The following is a 25,218-nucleotide window of genomic DNA, read 5'->3' on the forward strand; positions in this document are numbered from 1 at the left end:
GTGGCCATCCAGACTCAGCTTCAGCAGAGGATAAGACTCCAAGGCCATGTCTTCCACTGATCGTCCAGGTGTTCTTCCTAAGCTTCAGGTGGAAGGATGGACATGCAAGTGTGGAGAAGAGCAAACCACTGACCACCTGCTGCAATGCAACGTGAGCCCTGCCACATGCACCATGGAGGACCTGGGTTGTTGTAGGTTTTTTCGGGCTATATGGCCATGTTCTAGAGGCATTCTCTCGTGACGTTTCGCCTGCATCTATGTCAAGCATCCTCAGAGGTAGTGAGGTCTGTTGGAACTAGGAAAATGGGTTTATATATCTGTGGAATGACCAGGGTGGGACAAAGGTCTCTTGTCTGCTGGAGCTAGGTTTTATTTAGGGTATTTATTTCCATCTTTGTTAATTTTATCAATATCTGTATGTATGTATTTTTATCCTTTACAATTTTAGCTTGTAAATCGCCTAGAGCATCTTGGATGGAGGGAGATTAATAAGTAATTAAATGATGATGATCATGTCATCAGCAACCAGACATTTGTATTACATTTTTAACAAAAACAAACAAACAAACATACAGGCAAAACACAGAATTTGCAAGCTTGGTAGGTGATGTGAATGTTTCAACTAGCCACCTTGATTAGCATTTGATAGCCTAGAAGTGCCTGGAACAATCTTTTGTTGAGAGGTGATTAGATGTCAGACTACAGAGAAGCCATTGACATCCACAAGCATGTGGACAATTTCAACAGAAAGGAAGAAACCAGGAAAATGAACAAAACCTGGCCACCAGTATAAAAAAACTCTAAAAAAGTTAGAACAGCGCAACAACAGAGAGGAAACAAACAAGGACATCTAATCATCTCTCAACAAAAGATTGCTCCAGGCACTGAACTACAACTCCCAAACTCAAGGTCAATGCCCACCAAACCCAGTATTTTCTGTTGGTCATGGGAGTTCTGTGTACCATGTTTGGTTTAATTCCATTGATGGTGGAGTCCAGAATGCTCTGTGATTGTAGGTGAACTATAAATCCCAGCAACAACTCCCAAACGTCATGGTCTATTTTCCCCAAACTCCACCAGTGTTCACGTTTGGGCATATCGAGTATTCGTGCCAAGTTTAGTCCAGATCCATCATTGTTTGAGTCTACAGTGCTCTCTGGATGGAGGTGAACTACAACTCCAAAACTCAAGGTCAATGCCCACCAAACCCTTCCAGTATTTTCTGTTGGTCATAGGAATTCTGTGTGCCAAGTTTGGTTCAATTCCATTGATGGTGGAGTCCAGAATGCTCTTTGATTGTAGGTGAACTATAAATCCCAGCAATGACAACTCCCAAACGTCAAGGTCTATTTTCCCCAAACTCCACCAGTGTTCGCATTTGGGCATATTGAGTCTCTGTGCCAAGTTTGGCCCAGATCAGTCATTGTTTGAGTTCACAGCGCTATCTGGATATAGGTGAACTACAACTCCAAAAGTCAAGGTCAATGCCCAGTATTTTCTGTTGGTCATGGGAGTTCTGTGCACCACGTTTGGTTTAATTCCATCTTTGGTGGAGTCCAGAATGCTCTGTGATTGTAGGTGAACTATAAATCCCGGCAACAACTCCCAAACATCAAGGTCTATTTTACGCAAACTCCACCATAGAATCATAGAATCAAAGAGTTGGAAGAGACCTCATGGGCCATCCAGTCCAACCCCCTTCTGCCAAGAAGCAGGAATATTGCATTCAAATCACCCCTGACAAATGGCCATCCAGCCTCTGTTTAAAAGCTTCCAAAGAAGGAGCCTCCACCACATTCCGGGGCAGAGAGTTCCACTGCTGAACGGCTCTCACAGTCAGGAAGTTCTTCCTCATGTTCAGATGGAATCTCCTCTCTTGTAGTTTGAAGCCATTGTTCCGCGTCCTAGTCTCCAAGGAAGCAGAAAACAAGCTTGCTCCCTCCTCCCTGTGGCTTCCTCTCACATATTTATACATGGCTATCATATCTCCTCTCAGCCTTCTCTTCTTCAGGCTAAACATGCCCAGTTCCCTAAGCCGCTCCTCATAGGGCTTGTTCTCCAGACCCTTGATCATTTTAGTCGCCCTCCTCTGGACACATTCCAGCTTGTCAATATCTCTCTTGAATTGTGGCGCCCAGAATTGGACACAATATTCCAGATGTGGTCTAACCAAAGCAGAATAGAGGGGTAGCATTACTTCCTTAGATCTAGACACTATGCCCCTCTTGATGCAGGCCAAAATCCCATTGGCTTTTTTTGCCGCCACGTCACATTGTTGGCTCATGTTTAACTTGTTGTCCACGAGGACTCCAAGATCTTTTTCACATTTACTGCTCTCGAGCCAGGCGTCACCCATTCTGTATCTTTGCATTTCGTTTTTTCTGCCAAAGTGGAGTATCTTGCATTTGTCACTGTTGAACTTCATTTTGTTAGTTTTGGCCCATCTCTCTAATCTGTCAAGATCGTTTTGAATTCTGCTCCTGTCCTCTGGACTATTGGCTATCCCTCCCAATTTGGTGTCGTCTGCAAACTTGATGATCCTGCCTTCTAGCCCTTCATCTAAGTCATTAATAAAGATGTTGAACAGGACCGGGCCCAGGACGGAACCCTGCGGCACTCCACTTGTCACTTCTTTCCAAGATGAAGAGGAAGCATTGGTGAGCACTCTCTGTGTTCGTCCACTTAACCAATTCCAGATCCACCTCACCGTAGTTTTGCCTAGCCCACATTGGACTAGTTTCCTTGCCAGAAGGTCATGGGGGACCTTGTCAAAGAAGGCCTTCCTGAAATCCAGGTACGCTACATCCACGGCATTCCCCGCATCTACCCAGCTTGTAGCTCTATCGAAGAAAGAGATCAGATTAGTCTGACATGACTTGTTTTTGATAAATCCATGTTGACTATTAGCGATGACTGCTTTTGTTTCTAAGTGTTTGCAGACCGCTTCCTTAACAATCTTTTCCAGAATCTTGCCCGGTATCGACGTGAGGCTGACCGGACGGTAGTTGTTTGGGTCATCCTTTTTTCCCTTCTTGAAGATTGGGACCACATTGGCCCTCCTCCAATCTGCTGGAACTTCTCCCGTTCTCCAAGAACTCTCAAAGATGGTTGCCAATGGTTCCGAAATGACTTCCGCTAGTTCCTTCAATACTCTGGGGTGTAGTTGATCTGGCCCTGGGGACTTGAACTCATTAAGAGCGGCCAGGTATTCCTGAACGACTTCTTTCCCAATTTGGGGTTGGATGTCCTCCAATCCCTCATCCACTCCATCTTGCTGAGGTTGAAGACTCTCTTTTTGTGAGAAGACCGAGGCAAAGAAGGCATTAAGTAGTTCTGCCTTTTCCCTATCCCCTGTCAGCATTGCCCCATCTTCTCCTCGAAGAGGTCCTATCGCCTCCTTGTTTTTCCTTTTTCTACTGACATAAGAACCAGTGTTCACATTTGGGCATTTTGAGTATTCATGCAAAGTCTGCTCCAGATCCATCATTGTTTGAGTCCACAGTGCTCCCTGGATGTAGGTGTGCCACAACTCCCAAACTCAAGGTCAATGCCCACCAAACCCTTCAAGTATTTTCTGTTGATCGTGGGAGTTCTGTGTCCAAGTCTGGTTCAATTCCACTGATGGTGGAGTCCAGAATGCTCTGTGATTGTAGGTGAACTATAAATCCCAGCAACTACAACTCCCAAATGACAAAATCAACCCTAACCCCACCAGTTTTCAAATTTGGGCGTATTGGGTATTTCTGCCAAATGTGGTCCAGTGAATAAAAATACATCCTGCGTATCAGATATTTACATGATGATTCATAGCTTGTAAATCGCCTAGAGCATCTTGGATGTTAAAAAACTATTTGTTTTTTAACAACAGTTCTGAAGTAGCAACAAAAATAATATGGTTGGGGGGTCACCACAACATGAGGAACAGTATGAAGAGGCTGCGGCATAAGGGAGGTTCAGAACCACTGTCTTAGATCCATCTCATGGTCTCATTGGTGCCAATATTGTTGTCCTTCTGGTGCCGGAAGAAAACGAGGCTGTTCCTTGACCTCTTTGGGGCAGAACCGGTTTTACACAACCCTAAACAATTTTGAACCATTCCAACTGGCTTTTAGTATAAATTTGGTGACCCTGTTACTATTTGTTTTTTAACTTCTGTTTTGCGCTTTCTAAACAGTTTAGGATAGATGTTAGCTGCCTTGAATTCCCGTGGGGAGAAAGACGGGGGATAAATCTATATCAATAAAAATGTCATGTTTGTTTGTGGGATTAACAGAACTCAAAAACCCACTGGACGAATTGACACCACATTTGGGCACAAGGCACCTAACAACCCAATGTATGTCCTTCACACATAAAACACTGAAAAACACAGCAAAAGAGACTTAAACCAAAAAAAACAACAACATTACAACGCATGCACAAAGCCACACATATACACAAACACACATACACATATACAAATATATACACACACAAAACACATATACACAAAAAGGGGGAAGGAAGGGAGGGAGGAAGGGGAAAGGAGGAAGGTGAAAGTAGGAAGAAAGGAAAGAATAGTGAAGGAAGGAGAGAAGTAAATAAAAAGTGAAAGAAGAAAGGAAACAGAGAGGGAAGGAAAGAGAGAAAGAGGGAGGGAAGGAAGGAAGGAAAGAGAGAAGGAAGAATGGAACCAAAGAGCAAAAGAAAGGAGAAAGGAATAGGTAGAGAAGGAAGAAAGAAGAAGGGAAAGGAGAAAGAAAAGAAAAGAAAAGAAGGGAAGGAAGGAAGGAAGGAAGGAAGGAGAGAAGGAAGGAAGGAAAGAGAGAAGGAAGGATGGAACCAAAGAGCAAAAGAAGGGAGGAAAGGAACAGGTAGAAAAGGAAGAAAGAAGAAGGGAAAGGAGAAAGAAAAGAAAAAGAGGGAAGGAAGGAAGGAAAGGGAGAAGGATGGAACCAAAGAGCAAAGGGAGGGAGGAAAAAAACAGGCAGAGAAGGAAGAAAGAAGAAGGGAAAAGAGAAAGAAAAGAAAAAGAGGGAAGGAAGGAAAGAGGGAGGGAGGGAAGGAAGGAAAGAAAGAGAGAAGGATGGAACCAAAGAGCAAAGGGAGGGACATTGCTGACCAAATGGTGAACAGAGGCAGATGGACCTCTAAGAGGGCAGTTTGTAACTCCTTGGCCCAAATCCTGGGTAAAAGACCACAGGAAATAAGACTAGAAGCCATAGTGTGGTTATGGAGGGACTACCAATCATCTGACCGTTCCTCCCGTCTTCAAATAACACCAGAAGACAATTCATGGCTCGGAGAGCTCATGGCAAAGCGCTGTCTTAAAGAAATGGGGCATTACCATTAGGAGGGTAGTTGTGGACCCTCAGATACGCCCCTTGTTTGCTTCCGGGGTTCCTTCTCGCCATACTCCATCAGGTCCCCGTGTATCCACAACTAGCTCACCGGTTAGGGCCTCCCCTCCTGGTTCGTATCACTTTGAGACCCCATCTGTCCCGGTCGCCCCCACTCAACCAGCCACACTCCTTCGCTCGAGAACACTTCCCTTATTCAGCCCACTCAGCTCCCTTGATGTTTCACTATCTACCTCAACATCAGAAACATCCCTACCTAACGCCCAAGGGAGATTATTCCCCAGCCTGACTTCTTCCTCTGAGAGCTGACTAGTTACAGATTACGGCCATGTAGGGGGGGGGGGAGGGTTCCGGAGGAAGGGGGTGCCATCCAAGTCATGTGGGGGAGGAGAATAGCGGGTCACCAACATCCCAGGGAGAAGCGCAACAGTTCTTGCGACCCTGGAGAAGGTAGGTAGTGGTAGGCTCCACGGCAGCCCCCTTGGTCTTAAGGTCCTGCTGATTAATGCCAGATCCGTTAATGCTAAGACCGCGGCCACCCAGGACTTGATCCTGGATGAAAGGGCGGATCTGGCATGCATCACCGAGACCTGGCTGGACGAGCTGGGGGGAGTAAATCTCACTCAGTTGTGTCCACCAGGTTTCGGAGTGCATCAGCAGGCCAGACAAGGGGGGCGGGGAGGAGGGGTCGCAGTAGTCTTTCGGCAATCCATCGCCGTGATCAGATGCGCTGTTCCGCAGGCTTCTGGGTTTGAGTGTGTCCACTTGAAAGTGGGGAGCAGTGACAGTGTGGGGTTCCTGCTGGTGTACCGCCCACCCCGCGACCCAGCAGCCTCCCTGTCTGAGCTAGCAGAGGTGGTCTCTAATTCGGCCTTGGTCTCCCAGCGCCTGGTGGTGCTGGGAGACTTTAACATCCACGCTGAGACCACCCTATCTGGTGCAGCTCAGGACTTTATGGCCACCATGACGACCATAGGACTGTCACAAATAATATCTGGTCCCACTCATCAAGCTGGACATACTCTTGACCTTGTTTTCATGGCGGACAACGAAATGATTAGAGTGGAAGATCAAAACATCCTTCCTGTGTCATGGTCTGATCATTATCTGATCAGTTTTAGACTTGCTGCGTCCCTTAACCTCCGCAGAGGTGGAGGACAGATTAAAATGGTCCGCCCTAGGAGACTGATGGATCCGGACGGATTCCTGAGGAATCTTGGGGTTCTTCCTGCCTTGGAGCCTGGCGATTCTATCGACGCCTTGGTAACTCTCTATAATGGGGAGATGTCCAGGGCGTTAGATATGATCGCACCCGAACGCCCCATCTCGTTGCGTCGTGACAGGCCATCTCCCTGGTTCACCGGGGAGCTGACCGTGATGAAGCATGCGAGAAGGGGGCTAGAGCGCAAATGGAGGAAATCTTGGGACGTGTCTGATCGAGCACGGGCTAAAGTCTCTCTTAAGGCATACTCCGTGGCTATTCGGTTGGCCAGGAAATCATCACGACCACCCGTATAGCGTCTGCAGCAAATAGATCATCGGAGCTGTTTCGGGTCGTGGGGGAACTCCTCCACCCACCTGTGGTGGAGGGGGTCACTGAGGACCCAGCAGCTCGGTGTTGCGATTTCGCACACCATTTTGCAGGTAAAGTCGCCCAGATACGCCTTGAGCTCGACTCCAATTTCATTGCAGTACCAGAAGAGGTGACGGAGGCATCTGCTTGTCCAACTTTGTGGGATTCTTTTAGGCTTGTTCTTCCTGAAACCGTGGAGGAGATTCTTGGGGCTGTGAGAGCGACCACTTCATCTCTAGACCCGTGCCCATCTTGGCTCATTAAATCAGCCAGGGACGGGCTGGTTGATTGGTTTGTATTGATTATCAACGCATCGTTGGAGCAAGGGATTTTTCCATCTAACTTGAAACAGGCTGTGGTTCGTCCACTCCTCAAAAAGGCCTCCCTTGACTCCACGGTGCTGAGCAACTACAGGCCAATCTCCAACCTCCCTTTTTTGGGTAAGGTGCTGGAGCGGGTGGTCGCCTCTCAGCTCCAGAGCTTCTTAGATGATACCAACTACCTAGATCAGTCACAGTCTGGTTTCAGGCCTGGTCATGGCACCGAGACGGCCTTGGTCGCCTTGGTGGCTGACCTCCGCAGAGAGCTGGACAGGGGGAGTGTGACTCTGTTGGTTCTCTTGGACATCTCAGCGGCTTTCGATACCATCGATCATGGTATCTTTCTGGGTCGTCTCTCTGGGATGGGCCTCGGGGGCGCGGTTCTATCGTGGCTCCGGTCCTTCCTGGAGGGACGAACCCAGATGGTGAAGCTGGGAGACGCCTGCTCGGACCCCTGGCCTTTGATCTGTGGGGTCCCGCAAGGCTCTATTTTGTCGCCCATGCTTTTCAACATCTACATGAAACCGCTGGGAGAGGTCATCCGGAGTTTTGGAGTTGGGTGCCATCTTTATGCGGATGACACACAACTCTACTACTCTTTTCCACCTAATTCCAAGGAGGCCTCTCGGGTGCTGGACGAGTGCCTGGCCGCTGTGTCGATCTGGATGAGGAGGAACAAGCTGAAGATCAATCCCGACAAGACAGAGGTCCTCCTGGTCGATCGTAAACCAGATCGGGGTATAGGGTGGCTACCTGTGCTGGACAGGGTTACACTCCCCCTGAAGCCACAGGTCCGCAGTTTGGGTGTCCTCCTGGACCCGTTGCTCACACTTGAGGCTCAGGTGTCGGCGGTATCCGGGAGGGCCTTTGCACAATTGAGACTTGTGCGCCAGCTGCGACCGTACCTCGCGAAGGCTGATCTGGCCGGGGTGGTCCATGCCTTGGTCACCTCTAGAATGGATTACTGCCATGCGCTCTACGTGGGGCTGCCCTTGAAGACAGCTCGGAAACTTCAATTGGTCCAGTGGGCGGCAGCCAGGATGCTAACCGGGGCTCATTATCAAGAGAGGTCAACCCTCTTGTTCAAGGAGCTCCACTGGCTGCCATTTATTTTCCGGGCCCAATTCAAGGTGCAGGTACTCACCTACAAAGCCCTGAACAGTTTGGGACCACCCTACCTGCGTGACCGCATCTCCATCTACGAACCCACACGCTCACTCCGGTCATCTGGGGAGGCCCTGCTCGTGATCCCACCCTCGTCACAAGCGCTCTTGGTGGGGACACGGAACAGGGCCTTTTCTGTGGCGGCCCCCCGACTTTGGAATGCCCTTCCAAAAGATCTTCGACAGGCCCCTTCTTTGGCAGCTTTCAGAAAGAACCTAAAAACTTGGCTGTTCCGACGTGCCTTCTCAGATTAGGAATCCCCCACCCCAAGTCCTAGAAGCACTTTAGTACAATTAATATTACTGCACACCGCACTTTTTTAATCCTATGCTCCTCCTGCCACTCCAGCACTTTTAACCCTGTACCCCATGGCGCTGGCCGGCCCAGTTTTAAAGTGTCTTGATGTATTGTTACTGTTGTTGTTATTTGCTTAACTATTTGGTTTGCTTTGTTTACTATTGTTGTGTTATGTTTTTACTGTATTGTGTTCTGAGGCTTCGGCCTGTGTAAGCCACATCGAGTCCTTCGGGAGATGCTAGCGGGGTACAAATAAAGTTAATAATAATAATAATAATAATAATAATAATAATAGGGAGGAAAGAAACAGGTAGAGAAGGAAGAAAGAAGGGAAAGAAAAAGAGGGAAGGAAGGAAAGAGGGAGGGAGGGAAGGAAGGAAGGAAGGAAGGAGAAAGAGAGAAGGAGAGAGAAAGGAAAGGTTGGCCACAACAACACGTGGCGGGTAGTTAGTAGTTAATAAATATTGATATAATAATAACTTGCTTTTTGAACAGGGAAAACTGTTTAGAACTTTATTAGTCATCACAAACCATTTTAGTTTGAAATGTGGCTGATATTCTTCAGGTTGGTTTCATTGCATGTCATCATGAGACTGTTAAGACATATTTTAATATAAGACACATTTTAATACATAAGGAAGCAAGAGGCAGAATGGACGCACTCTTCGAAGATTCCCTCCTCCATCGCTGGCACCTTCTCTCTTCGAGGCCTGGGAAAATAGAATGACCAATAGGTGACCAGTTTGTTTTGCAACAGCTTTGAAAGGATGTTTTTAGACCCAAGGTTTCCAAAAAATACCTGTCTTCAACATCATGCTTCCCTTTATCGCTGCCCACCTTTTTGGGGGTGATTTTACTCCCCAGTGTTTCCCCAAAGAGTGATGTGTGTCAGCCAAGTGCGTCTTCTGATACTAATCAAAGGCATGGGTTCCCTTTTGGCACAGCTTTAACTGCCATGATTCAGTGCTACAGGATCACAAAAGATGGGGTTTGGGAAGGAAACGGAAATGTTTGGCAAGGTAAGGTAAAGCGGAAGGTTTTCCCCTGACATTAAGTCCAGTTTTGTCCAACTCTGCGGGTTGGTGCTCATCTCCATTGCTAAGCCGAAGAGCCGGCATTGTCCTTAGACACTTCCAAGTTCATGTGGCCGGCATGACTGCATGGAGCGCCATTACCTTCTTGCCGGAGCAGTACCTATTGGTCTACCCACATTTGCATGTTTTTGCATTGCTAGGTTGGCAGAAGCTGGGGCTGACAACGGAAGAACATGCCACTACCCACACTCGAACCTGCAACCTTTCAGTCAACAAGCTCAGCGGTTTAACCCGCTGCGCCGCCGACAGCTCAAATGTTTGGCAAAGAAAATAAAAAAGCCTTGTGAAACTTAAAAGGACAAACAAACGAGACTTAAGATTAAATTGAGCCTGAACTTTTCCTAGAAGCCAAGATGTTTAAAACTGTGGTTACCATATTTTGGTAATTCATTGAGTCAACCTGACTTACTGGGAAAGGACTCGCTGGCAAAGTGGGAGGCCCTTTAATAACCTATTCCCATGCTTTTAATGATAGAGCAGGCCTGGGCAAACTTTGGCCTTCCCTCCAGGTGTTGTGTTTTGTCAGGTTTTACAATGTATTGCAATGTAATATAGCTGAGTCATGCACTGCTAATGGGCTTCTATTGGAAGTGCTGAGTCATGCATTAACTGTATACAGAACTTCATTTGAGGAATGTGTTCTGGCCTAGTCCAGGTGATTGTGAATGATGTAATCCTGGGTCTGAGTTAAGTCAATGAGTTGGGAACCAATCAGTGATTGCTATGTGTAAATGAACTGTATATAAGGAAGTCATGTACAGTGTATTTCTCTCCTTGTGCTGTGATGTTGTTCGTCGAAGGCTATATGTAATTAAAAGAACCTGTCTGCTAAGACAAGATATAACTGTATGCTGTGGTAAGTTTGTAATATCATCTAGACTGGGGGAAAGACAATGGTAAAACTGACAATGGCCGGGCATGTGCTCAAGTGTCTGTAAAAGAGTTCCAGAGTGACTGCAGGCTGTGGGAGCAGTTGACTGAAAATACTGTGCAGAAAGAAGCTACAGGAAAGCACTGAAGTTGTGCAACTGATCTGCTGCTGAATTGTGAAGTTAATCTCAACATGTTTGGACTGTTAGGAATTGTGGGAGTTAATTTACAAACTAGACATTTTTATTACAAAAATGTTAGTCAAGCACTGAAAGGGTTAAATGGTTGCAATGACTCAGTAAAAGCTGCAGTTCTATATACGCAGGTATGCCTGTAGCTTAGTAACTCTCAGTGTAAGTTGCCCTCAGTATGAAGAGGCTTGAGTCTGAGAGACGCCTCAGTGTGAGGTAAACCTCAGTGTTAATAGGCCTCAGTGTGAGGTAGGCCTGGTGTGTGAAGTCCTCACATGAGAAGGCTAGGGAGAGAGAAGCCCCAGATTGAAGGCCTCATGTGTAAAGCTCCAGTGTGAAGGCTGCTGTGTGCAAAATGCTACTGCGAAGCTCAGTATGAGAGGAACCTCAGTGAGAGCAAAGCTGTTTATCTGCATGAGAAAGAAGCCCAGTGTGGAAGCAAAGAAGGAAGTATAAAGTCATGCTGCTGTGTGTAAGTTACTCTGCTGTGCATTTATGAGGGTCTTTTCCTAATAAGCCCACTCGTCCAACACTGAAGTCAAAAACACCTGGAGGGGAGGCTGAAGTTTGCCCAGGCCTGCTTCAAACGACGCTGAGAAAGCAAGCAAGGCTTGTCTGGGATTTCTATAACCGCCCTCCGAAGGGGAGCAGATGGAGGCCTCAAACCGTCTCAGTTGTTGCTCTCGCAAGCGCTACAGGAATGATCCGGGTCACGGGGAAGATCCGGCCATGCTGGAAGCCTTGCCAAGAAGACAGACAGACAGATATGACAGGACAATAAACTCATTCACCAGAAGGAGAAGGAAAGCTTTTGATCTTGGTTCAAGAGATTTTCACAATCTCAAGAATCCACAATCCAAGCCCTCCTGGCAGATGGCCATCCAGCCTCTGCTTTCCACCGTCAAATAATAATAATTTAATAATAATAATAAATGTATTGTCGAAGTCTTTCATGGCTGAAAACATTGGGTTGTTGTAGGTTTTTTCGGGCTATATGGCCATGTTCTAGAGGCATTCTCTCCTGACATTTCGCCTGCATCTATGGCAAGCATCCTCAGAGGTAGTGAGGTCTGTTGGAACTAGGAAAAAAGGGTTTATATATCTGTGGAATGATGTCCAGGGTGGGACAAAGGACTCTTGTCTGCTGGAGCTAGGTGTGGATGTTTCAACTGACCATCTTGATTAGCATTTGATGGCCTGGCAGTGCCTGGAGCAATCTTTTGTTGAGAGGTGATTAGATGTGCCTGATTGTTTCCTCTCTGTTGTTGTACTGTTGTAATTTTAGAATTTTTTTTAATACTGGTAGCCAGATTTTGTTCATTTTCAAACATCTAGAGAATGCCTCTAGAACATGGGTATATAGCCCGAAAAAACCTAGAACATAGGAATATAGCCCGAAAAAACCTACAACAACCCAGTTATTCCTAATGTTTTGGTGGAATCCCTTTTCTGGGAGTTGGAATCTCCTGCTCCGTTGTGTCCCCCTTCTCCTCAATGTGACATCCTTCAAATACCAAAACATGGCTTGCTTGCCTACCCCCATTCCTCTCAGCCTTCTCTTTGAACCAAACCCATTCCTCATAGGGCTTGGCTTCCAGATCTTTGACCCTTTTGGTGGCCCTCTTCTTGTCAATGTCCTTCTTGAATTGCTTTGCTCAGAACTGGACACAGCATTATTATCATTCCAGGTGAAGAGGACTGGTCAAAGTGTAATAGAGTGGGACTAGGACTTCCCTCGATCTCAACACTAGACTCCTATGAATCCAGCCTAGAATCACACTGGCTTTTCCAGTTTGGATTCCAAGAGAAGCCTCAAGGTTTTTGCAGCCAGAAGCCCAATGCCAAAGTGCTCACCTTTTCCTCCTGAGCTGGAATCCTGGATCAATGCAAGGCAGGTGTTACACACACTGAAAGAACAATCAAAGAGAGAAAGAAAGGCATGATTATCGTATTTATTTATACCTGACTTCCATGTCTTAAACAAGACTCAAACTGGCTCCCAACATTATAAACAAATGTTATTCAAAACCAACAAATATTAAAAGTAGAATTAAACATGGGATTGTTAAAAACAAATCAGTTAAAACAATACAAAGCCATGTTTAACATTTACACAAATGAGCAGCCACTGCCAGAAGGGACAGTTTCATCTATGCTGATGATTGCGCCATCACTGCCCAAGCAGGAAGCCTTGAAATGGTTGAATAGAAGCTCTAGGTCCCCTTACTGCCTATTACAGTGTTCCCTTGCTACTTTGCGGTTCGCTTATTGCGGACTATCTGTTTTGCGGATTTCAAAAAAGATCAATTTAAAATATATATAATGGCTTCCCTGAGTTTGCAAGATCTGAACAAGGCCACGGGTGACCAGTGATCCTGAGGGGCTCTCCTTCATAGAGTTGCCATAAGTTGAAGCCAACTTGAAGATAAATAGTGCCAGCAACAACCAAGAAGAGCATGACAGCCATACGTTTCAAACGATGCTGAGAAAGTGGGCCAGGTTTGTCTGGGATTTCTATAACCGCCCTCCGAAGTGGAGCAGAGGGAGGCCTCAAACCGTCCCAGTTTTTGCTCTCGCAAGCGCTACAGGAATGATCCGGGTCACGGGGAAGACCTGGCCACGCTGGAAGGCTTGCCAAGAAGAGAGACAGACAGATCTGGCAGGACAAAAACCTCATTCACCAGAAGCTCTTGATCTCGGTTTGACTGTGAAGTTGTGCTTGACTTTTTCAGTTGTGGTTCTAAGTCAGGCATGGGCCAACTGTAAATCTTATAGCGCAACCACACTGTTGTGCTGGAGGACTAAGACATATCTAGAAAGGGATATTTTATTTGTGGTTTTCCTATTTCGCAGGAGTCCTGTGCCCTGAACTGCAGCAAATGTGGAGGGATGGCTGTAAATGCTTTGGAGGTGTCGCAGCTCAGGATAGAATCACCTTGCTCAGAACACCACACCACACCAAGGCGGAAGGTTTTGTAGCTTATTGAAGAAAAACAAAGCCTTAAATATAAAGGTAAAGTTCCAAAAGTTCAATAGCAACAGCAAAGTCTTAAATGCAAAGGTAAAGTTCCACAAGTTCAATGGCAAACAGCATGAAGCATAATCCAAAAGGCATTGATCAAACAAGATTCCATGGCAGCATGACCGAGTCCCAAGGAGCCAAGAACAAGACAAAGTCCCAAGAAGCCAAGAGCATTGCCCCAAAAGTGAAGGCAATCCAGAGAAGTTACCAGATTATTCGCAGAAGTTGCACTGACAAAGATTTGTCTTCAAACAGCCCATTTAATATACTTTCCTAGCATGACCACATTCTGTTGACCTCTAACCTCCCTCTTGTTAGTAAGCCTCGCACTGCGGCGAACTTTGAATGGCAAGCGATCCTCCCTATCTAGATCTCCAGAGCCCTCAAGGTCGGATAGCTCGTTAGCCGTCAAGAATCAGCAGGGTGAGAGTCATCCTCCTGCACCTGCACCTGGGAAGTTTCACTAACATCAGAAACATCTCCCAAAACATTCCTTGCCATGGGAAACTGAACTTCCTCATCTTCTGTATCAACAACAGGAACATGTTCAGGAATCTGAAACCCATCATCTTCTTCCTGAGGCTCCAGCTGAGCCACAACAGGAGGTTAAGTCGACTGAATAGGACTTTCAATCAGGAATAGGTAACCTTTTTGATACAGTGGATTTTAAAATATGGTAGACAGGTTAGGCAAGTGGATGGAGAGTGTTTGTGTGAAATAATACAAATTGCATGTAAAAGCCATAACATAAAAGTTTTGCCCTTTTTTTTTTTAAAAAAAGTTATTTTTATTAAGAATAAAAATTTGCTGCTTGAGAGTAGGAACAGGGAAAATAAAACAACTGTAGAGATAGTTGTTTTCAAGTTGTTTACATAAAAAGAGCAGGAACAATAAGTTTTAGTAAAGCAGGAAAAAATAATAAATATAATTTTAAAAATTGGGAAAAGATATTATAAATAGATACAAAACTACCGTATATACTTGAGTATAAGCCGACCTGAATATAAGCCGAGGCACCTAATATTACCACAAAAAAAACTGAGAAAACGGATTGACTCGAATATAAGCCGAGGGTGGGAAACGCAGAGGCTACTGGTAAATTGCTAAATAAAAATAGATACCAATTAAATTACATTAATTGAGGAATCAGTAGGTTATATATATATATATGGTTTTTATTATCACAATGATAAAAAAGGACAAGACAAACAGAAACAGAAACAACAAGAAAGTACATTATCCTACAAGTACACAACTCTAAGCTAATGGGACTATTAACCCATTACCATACAAGTACACCACTCTAATCTAATGACCCAACTAACGTATTATACAAATTACATATAGAAAAGACATTAAAAACCACGCCAACAATGGCGATCGACCTACATATTTTTGAATATGTACAAAAATGATAATTTAAGATAAGACTGTCCAACTCTGATTAAATGATTTACCTTTTTCAATATAAATGTGCTTACGTATCCTTCCAATAATAATAATGAGAGTAGCATAGTAAATGTAATAATAATAATAATAATAAAGAGTAAAATAATGAATGTAGCAATAACAACAATTATACAGTAAAATAATAAATGTATAATAATAGAGTAAAATGATAAATGTAATAATAATAAATAGAATAAATAGAATAAAATAATAAATGAAATGAACAATAATAACAATAAAAGAATAAAAAAATAAATAACCCTGACTCGAGTATAAGCCGAGGGGGACTTTTTTCAGCCTAAAAAAAGGGCTGAAAAACTAGGCTTATACTGAGTATATACAGTAATTAGAAAAATATATCAACAATTTTTAACCTGGTCAACAGAAACTGAACAAGTGAAAGAAAATATGGTAAACTGGTTAAGGGATATAAGCCGATCCATACTCTCGACGGAGTGGGAAGAGATCTGGCTCAAGAAATTAAGATACTCATATGCAACAGAGCTCAAAGAGAACTGGTATAAAATATTCTATAGATGGTATCTAACACCAGAAATACTGTCAAAGATTAGCAAGGGTAAAACAAAAGATGAATGTTGGAAATGTGAAAAACATAAAGGCAATTTCATCCACATGTGGTGTAAATGTAAGAAAATAAAGAATTCTTGGCACCAAATACACTAAAAGATTGAACTTATCCTACATATAAAATTCGATCCAAAACCAGAATCCTTGTTATTAGGGATTACGGACTTTAAAGCAGATACGAACACGGATACTATCTTTTTTTATTTAATAACTGCTCCAAGAATTAGCTTGGCCAAAGTAGGGAGAGCTAAAGAAATACCTACAGCGGAACAATGGATTTTAAAGGAATGGACATCATGAATATGGATATACTTACTCAAAAAATCTCACACAATGAAGCAAAATCTTACAGAACAGATTGGAAAAAAATTTTGGACTCTGTAAAAGGAAAAAAAAAGGAATTTATATCAGAAATTTATGAAAGAAGCTCAAAGGAATTATCAATATGAAACCGACGATAAGATAAAAAGAGAAGTGTGGCGTTTCTACAACTTGGGGGAAACCTGGAAGTAATATACACCCCCAGCCTTTCCCATTATTATTATTATTATTATTATTATTATTATTATTAAGTTTTGCCCTTTGAAGTGCAGCCAAAGCAACAAGAGCACAACCAAGGCTTGCCAATGCATGAATAGTAAGATCGGTTTTTTAAAAAAAGTTTACTCTTTTTCAATTTTTTAAATTAATTTCTCTATACTAATAATAAAACAATGCAGTATGAACCTTGGCCATCTAAAAGGTAGTGTCAAAGACTGTTTACAATTTTTATGACTAGGATACAGGTTCCAATTGTGCTTCCCTTTGCCATATATATCATTAATTACCCTTTAAGACCCCACCCACCCCCTCTTACCACCCTCTTCCTACCACCCTCCCACCCCCGTCTGGGTTTACTTAAATCAATATATTTATTTAATTATCTGGAAGGCCTGATACCCATCTTTTCCTTCCGTTTTGTCAATTAAACAGGACCATTTCCTATACCAACCTTGTCTTGACTGAATATTCAGATATTTTTCTTTTTCATTGATAAAATCATTAATTAAATATTCAGAAAGATAAGACCACCAGGTTTTCAGGTCCCACCTTGTTTTAGCTTTCCAACCTTGGACGATTGTGGCATGTATGGCTACTGTCATAAATTTCAACATATCAGCCCATTCGTTGTTCCCCTCCTTTACCTCTATAGTGAGGGACAGAAATTGGCCTTTATTCCAATGTAGTTTTTGCTCTATTATTTCCTCTATTACTTCTCTAACTGTATTATAATATTTTTGGATTTCAGAGTAGTCCCACCACATGTGTGAAAAAGTACCGATCTCTCCGCATTTATTTTATTTATTTATTTGTTAGAAGTGTTTTTCAAAATGTGAGCCAATTGAAAGCGGGTCCTATACCATTTTGAAATTATTTTCCTTTGTGTTTCTTTGATTCTTAGATGTTTAATTTTTTGGGTTTTATCAATCCAGGAGTTTACTAAGTTTTCATTAAGGTTTGTATCCTGTTTCCAGGCCTCTACTAAAGTGTGTTTTGTATTATAGGATAAGGCTGTTAGTTCTTTATATATTTCCCCTATAATTCCTTTCTCTTTTTCTATTTTCCAGCTTATTATTCTATGCAATGAGGCATCTGATGTTTCTTTCTTTTTTATTTCTTGTGCTCTTTGCGACAAGCCTAACCAAGCTATCCAATACTTTAAACCACATTTATTCTTTATCTTATCCCATTTTTTAAATTTCTCCATTGGGTTCCAAGAGGTCTCCTACCTTCTTAAAATTTTTACTCAAGGATCTTTTAATTAAAAAATATTATTTTTTAATTAAAACGCAGCCACATCACAAAGTGTAAAGAAGCATACCTCTCAACAAAAGATTCTCCCAGGCTCAGCCAGGCCTTCAAATGCTAATGAAGGTGGTCAGTTGAAACATTCACACCTAGCTCCAGCAGAGAAGAGCTCTTGGCCCCACCCCAGTCATTCCACAGACATATAAACCCGTTTTCCTAATTCCAACAGACCTCACTACCTCTGAGGGTGCTTGCCATAGATGCAGGTGAAACGTCAGGAGAAAATGCCTCTAGAACATGGCCATATAGCCCGAAAAAAAACACAAGAACCTATTGATTCCAGCAATGAAAGCCTTCGACAATACATACCTTAAGTGTTAATGAGAACAGTGTTGTCGGTCACTCTTTTCTCGCCAACGCGTCAAAGTCTGGTTTCAGTGTGGTTGTGGCAATTCTTAAGACTGATTTAAGATGTCCCTCATTGAGCTGGCCTCTGTGATGTGCTTTGTTGACATTCATTGCTCTGAGCGTCTGCTCACAGATGTAAGTTGAGCCAAACAACACCAGCATCCTCTGCGCCATCTTCCGAATCTTTGGAAAAGAGGCTTGACTCAAAGAAGCATAAAACTCGTTCAGTTTGAGAGAGCCGAACTTCTCCTTTAAGCCATAATCATATTGAAAATCAATTAGTTCAAACTGCAACTCAACCGGTACCGTTTCCGGGTCTTGGGACAGGGGAACCGACATCACCCGAAGCAACTTCTCAACTTTGTCAAAATCCGAAAACCGGTGGCTGAGTTCCCCAAGCAGGTCATCCAGTAATTGGCTGTATTTCTGCAAATGTTGAGTGTCCACGTCGAGTGTCGCAAGCGTGGGGAAATGATTGAGGGATCTGTCCAACATTTGTCTGGAAAGCAAAGCCAACTTGGACTTGAATGCTGTCACATGTGTACACATGTCGTATGCAAACGTATTTTTCCCTTGTAGCTTTACACTCAGGTCATTCACGTGCGCCAGGATGTCGACAGCAAAAGCAAAATCGCAAATCCAATCTGTGTCGCTCAACTGCAGGAAATCATCGGCTTTTCCGATTGTCTCCAAAAACGTACGTATCTCTGCTTTGAGCTCCCACACTTGTTGACATACTTTTGCCAAACTTTCCCAGCGGACAGAAAAATAGTCAAGGAAGTCCTGGTGATCCGTTTCCTCAAGCAACTGAGTAAACGGAAGATGATGGTTAAGTCCTTGTGTTCGTATGCAGTAAACGAGTTCAATGACAACATTCGTGACATGATCAAGCTGCAATATGGACTGATACAGGGCTTGCGGATGGATAATGCAGTGAAGGAAAATCACATCCTGCCTCGGGCTCTCTTCCTTGACTTTTTCCTGAATTCTTTCGAGCAGGCCGGCGTTTCCTGTGCAGTCCGGTAACCCATCCGTGGCGACACTGCCTTTCGATAAAACCAGATACGCTGTCGAACAAGTCCTGTTCTGGTGTATCCTCCGTTAGGGGTTCCATGGCCAGAAATTCTTCCGTTATCTCAAAATCATTATTAATTCCTCTTACGAAAATTAAGAGCTGAGCAGCGCCTACCGGGTCAGTACTTTCACTCAGTGCTAGTGAATAAAACTGGAACGACTCTGCTTTTTTACACAATTGGTTGGCTACGTCCTCATCGATGAGTTCCACGTGGCGAGCCACCGCGCTGCACGATAAACACAGTTTTGCAAATATGTCTTTGCTCTCTGGGAACAACTCGTCTGCTATCGTCACCATACATTCTTTCAAAAACTCCCCGTCAGAGAAAGGTTTGCAGGCCTTTGCCAATTGCCAAGCCAGGATATAACTTGCTTTGGTGATGGCCTCTTGCTGGGGAAAAATGTTTTGTTGGCTCTGCAAATTTGTCAACAACCGTTTGTCCTTTGATTTATTGTTAGCGTAGTTAGCATGCTTGGTGGGAAAGTGTCTTCTCTTCCTTCCACTCATTTTTACTGAATGTTTTTGTTTGCGACGTCAACTTCAAATAAATTTTGAGCTGTAACAAGGTGAATCAAAGGGGAAGAGTCAAGAAATGACAGGCCAGAGTCTCAACATTTAAATTTTTGAGAGGTTACACCAGGCATGGGCAAACTTTGGCCTTCCAAGTGTTTGGACTTTAACTCCCATCATTCCTCACAGCCTCAGACCACACACACATATATATGCAAACACACATATACACAAATGTATACACACATATATACACACACAAAACACATATACACAGACTGGGCCAAAGCAACATGTGGCAGGGAATGGCTAGTAATAATAATAATAATAATAATATATTATTATTATTAAAATTATGTAATAGTGACATATTATAATTATAAAAAATACAAAGCAGTAAAATCATTAAAATAATCTATATAAATAAAAACGTAACGTTCGTTTGTGGGATTAACATAACTAAAAAACCACCGGGCGGATTGACACCACATTTGGACACAAGACACCTCTCAGGCCAAGGAGTGACCGTCACTCATAAAAAAATGGAAAACACAGTGGAAGAGGCTTAAAAAGCCATGAAAATAAAATATACATTACAACGCATGCACAAAACCACATATATACAGACTGGGTCACAGCGACACGTGGCAGGGGACGGCTAGTAATATAATGGCTCTTAGGAATTGTGTCCTTACCTTGATAGTCCTTGTTCTAGTCCAGAAACTTTGTTTATGAGGCTGCCACAAACTATATTGTGAAACCCATTGCTTAATGAAAATATGCCAATTTTAACCTTTCAATGTGCAGACTGCAAAACTCTGAAAAAAACAAAGTTTTGGCAGTTTAATAAACATTTTCAACGCTTTTATGATATAACCAATTAGGAAATGACATTCATAATCCAGGAACAAAAAACGTACTTCTACATACTTGGGAAGAGCCTCTGGTGGTGCAGCGGGTTAAACCGCTGACCTGCAGAACTTGCTGACCGAATGGTCAGTGGTTCAAATCCAGGGAGCAGGGTGAGCATTTTATATCTTTTAATGTTATAGCATTGTTAATACTGCTTATTAATAAAATAATATTTAAATAATGGTTCTTTAGAATGTTATATTCATATTAAATAGTATACTATTTACACAATAATATAAAGCTTAATACATATGTTATCTATATAAACAAAAATGTAATGTTCGTTTGTGGTATTAACATAACTCAAAAACCACTGGGCGAATTGACACCAAATTTGGACACAAGACACCTCTCAGGCCAATGAGTGACCAACACTGAAAACACAGCAGAAGAGACTTAAAAAGCTAAAAAACAGAAAATACATTGCAACACATGCACGTGCAAAACTACACACACACACACACAAAACATATATACACACAAATATGCATATAGACAAACACACACATATACAAAATATGCATGTACACATATAAACACACAAATACACACCGATATATATATATATACACACCCATAGGCAAACACACATATATACACACACAAAACACATATACACAGTTTTGTGGCCAATTCTGTTTTTATGTGTTAAGGTAAAGGTAGTCCCCTGACATTAAGTCCAGTAATGTCTGACTCTGGGGGGTGGTGCTCATCTCCATTTCTAAGCCGAAGAGCCAGCGTTGTCCATAGACACCTCCAAGGTCATGTGGCCAGCATGTGTGTGTATATGTCTATGTGTGTATATATGTGTGTTTGCACGCATTGCAGGGGACGGCTAGTAACATATAAGAATTATCTCACTTCCTGTTGTTACAGCCCCATTCTTAAGTAGGAGTCGTTTGTAAGTCGGGTGTTTGTAACTTGGGGACAGCCTGCATAATGAAACACAACACATATGATAAGAAGCTCGCTCTCACTGCAACCGATGCATTCTGGGACTTGAAGTTTGCCGAGGCCTTTGCCGTTTCAGCACTCTTTGACTCAAGGCTTTGAATTCACCAAACTACAAATCCCAGCATCCTCGGCATGGCAGATAAAAGTGGCATCCATCTTTTAGTGTGGATATGTCCCAAGCCTTGGGTTGTGTTTACACTGCAGAACTGATGCATTTTCACACCACTTTAACCACAATGATCAATGCAATGAAGGATAATTGAAGGGGGCTTCAATAATAATCCTAATAATATAATATATTGCATATATCATTATATTGTAACATTATTAGCAATATTATGTTGTATTACATTATAATGTTATAAGTATTATAATGTAATACAATAATATAATATTGTATTATTATTATTAGTATTATATTGTATTACATTATAATGTTATAAATATTATAATATTTATAACATTATAATGTAATATATGTAATATAAATATTATAATATAATATCATTATACTGTAATATTATTAGCAATATTATATGTAATAAAAAGATATAATTATAATATTGTATTGTTATTATTATGTTGTATTACATTATGTTATAAATATTATAATGTAACACAATAATATAATATTGTATTATTATTAGTAGTATTATGTTGTATTACATTATGTAATAATGTAATAATGAAAGATACCCCTAGATATCAACCCAAGAGACTACAATTCCCATCAGCCCACATATTCAGAGCAAACCGTGAAGGCCACGTTGTGTCTTGGGAAATGTAGTTCCCAAAGGGCCTATGGCACAACAGAAGAAATGCCTTCAATATACTCAAATAAATATCATAATGTAATACAATAATATAATATTGTATTATTAGTAGTAGTATTATGTTGTATTACATTATAATATTTATAACATTATCATGTAATACAACATAATACTATTACTAATAATGCAATATTATAATTATATCTTTTTATTACATGTAATATTGCTAATAATATTACAATATAATGATATAGTACAATATAGTAATATATAATGATATTATACTATGCTAATAACAGAGCACTCGGCCCATTTCTTGCATGGGAGTTGTAGTTCTACAAGACCTGTAACAAATTATTATTATATATACACAATATATTATATCTTATATGCTGTCCTTCGGGGTGAGAAGGGCGGCATATAAATGTCATAAATTAATAACAATAATAATAATTTGCTGCAGGTCTTGTAGAACTACAACTCCCATGCAAGAAATGGGCCAAATGCTCTGTGGAGAACAAAGCCTGTACCCTTCCAGAGGAAAAGGGAGCTCCAAAATGGCATTAAACCTTAGTATTTCCCAGCCTTTGTGCCTGTAAGTTGTTTAGGACTTCATCTCCCAGAATCCTCAGCCATGTTGTCCCAATCTCAGGAATTCTGGGAGTTGGAGTCCAAAAGACCTGGGAATGTATGACAACCGCCTCCCCTAGATATCCACCCAAGAGACTACAATTCCCATCAGCCCACATATCAAAGAGTAAACCGTGAAGGCCACGTTGGGTCTTGGGAAATGTAGTTCCCAAAGGGCCTAAGGCACAACAGAAGAAATGCCTTCAATATACTCAAGTAAATACCGCTCTCTTCCATATTAGTGTTAATTATGTTACCTTCGAGCAACAACGCCGGTCGCCAACAGGCCTCCGTAGCCGCGGATGGCGACCGATTAAACTTCTGCGTTGCCACGAGGAACTCGCCGCTGCGGCTTCCAGGTTCCAAAAGGCCGCCTTCCTCTCGTGCGCGTGACGTCATCACGCTCGCTTACTAGCCAGCCCGTCAGCCAATCATAGCCGTTTCTCTTGTGTGTCTGCCCCGCTCCCTAGCGGTCAAAGCTACACATTACAGCTAGGACGGACGGGCAGACTCGGCTACCAATCAATATCCGACTTTTCACACAAAGTGGGCGGGGCATAGAGAAGGGGCTAAAGGGGTTGAGGCTTATTGTTTCGCAGCTACACTTCAGGTTCTTACTCTAGTTTTGCAAATTTAGTGCAGTTGTATACCCAGAATCCACAAAATAACTATATGGTTAATTTATTACTTCAATTAATAACTTTGTTTAATATTTATTAAATAATATTTATTATTATTTATATCATTGCATTTATGAATATTTTAAAAATATTTTAAAAATATATAAAATATAATAATAATAATAATGAAATATATTATTTTGCTTTATGTTCTTTCACATTTATAAGTAATATAATAGTTATAAATGGCTGGCATTCATTTTTAAAAGTCCATTATTTAATTTTAACACTACAATACGACGCTATTTATTAATAAAATAATTATGATTCCATATAAAGTTATATTAATCTTAAAATAGTATTGTGCTGATAAATATTATTAATTTTTTATATTTTATAAATGTAAAGTATTATTAAGAAACTATAAATATTTATACATAGTCCTGTTATTTTATATTTTATAATTTTTTGGTATTTCTAATACTATTTATTCATTAAATAGTATTTTAATTATGTTTATATAGAATGTTTTTTTTATTGTGTCAGGCAACCGAACAGTTGTATTACATTTTTGACAGAACAAACAAACAAACATACAAAACACACAGAGATTGCAAGCTTGGTATTTGATTAGATGTCCTTTGACCAGTATCTGTCCCCTTGGAGTGCCTCTGGTGTTGCTGCAAGAAGGTCCTCCATTGTGCATGTGGCAGGGCTCAGGGTGCATTGCAGCAGATGGTCAGTGGTTGGCTCCTCTCCACACTCGCATGTCGAGGATTCCACCCTGTAGCCCCATTTCTTAAGATTGGCTCTGCATCTCGTGGTGCCAGAGCGCAGTCTGTTCAGCGCCTTCCAAGTCGCCCAGTCTTGTGTGTCCAGGGGGGAGTCTCTCACAACACTGAAGAAAACAATATCGAGGTTCTAACAGTAGAGCTTAATAACATCACCATCACCTCTGTGTACAAGCCCCCAAATGAAGAGTTCTGCTTCTCCTCCCCCGAGAACTCTGACAGGCACCAAAGGGTGGTAGTAATTGGTGACTTCAACAGCCATAGCCATGAATGGGGCTATGCCCAAGAGGACAGAAATGGAGAGGTTGTCCTGTCCTGGTCTGAACTGCACAAACTATCACTCATCCATCATAGCAAGCTTCCCCCATCCTACAACAGCGGGAGATGGCACCGAGGTTATAACCCAGACCTCCTATTTGTGAGTGACAGCATTGTACAGCAATGCACCAAATCAGTGGGACCACCAATCCCAAACACACAGCACCGACCAATAATATGCCAACAATAAGGCCTCAGGAAGTTCGATTTAAACGAAGATACAACTTCAGAAAAGCAGATTGGCGGCAACACCAGAGGTACTCCAAGTGGCCAGATACTGGTCAAAGGACATTTAACCAACTACCGAGTTTGCAAAATCTGTGTGTTTTTTTTTCTTTTTCTTTTTAACCTCTGTGTTTGTTTTGCTCTGTTAGAATTGTAATACAATGGTATGGCTGCTGATGACAGGATAAATAAAAAATTCTATATTATTATATATTGTTAGTATCATCTTTTATACTATAATATTATGTATTGTTATTATTCTATTATTTATTTATTATTAAATAATTTATTAATAAATACATTTATT

General features: G+C 42.0%; 1 long non-coding RNA gene and 2 other non-coding genes across 3 annotated transcripts; all 3 read right to left on the reverse strand.

Moving 5' to 3' along the window:
• Positions 1-9,192: 9,192 nt before the first annotated feature.
• Positions 9,193-23,364, reverse strand: LOC132779068 (uncharacterized). Its single transcript, XR_010910210.1, has 5 exons — positions 23,215-23,364; positions 18,065-19,734; positions 16,224-16,285; positions 12,703-12,755; positions 9,193-9,403 (listed from the first exon to the last, which is right to left on the reverse strand). It is a non-coding gene; the product is annotated as an uncharacterized lncRNA (long non-coding RNA).
• On the reverse strand, positions 11,458-11,595 carry LOC132779870 (small nucleolar RNA SNORA9). The gene has a single exon (XR_009631858.2). It is a non-coding gene; the product is annotated as a small nucleolar RNA SNORA9 (small nucleolar RNA).
• Positions 13,348-13,485, reverse strand: LOC132779869 (small nucleolar RNA SNORA9). Its single transcript, XR_009631857.2, has one exon. It is a non-coding gene; the product is annotated as a small nucleolar RNA SNORA9 (small nucleolar RNA).
• Positions 23,365-25,218: the final 1,854 nt, after the last annotated feature.

Source organism: Anolis sagrei, chromosome 6 (assembly GCF_037176765.1).
Source record: "Anolis sagrei isolate rAnoSag1 chromosome 6, rAnoSag1.mat, whole genome shotgun sequence".
Lineage (NCBI taxonomy): Eukaryota > Metazoa > Chordata > Lepidosauria > Squamata > Dactyloidae > Anolis > Anolis sagrei.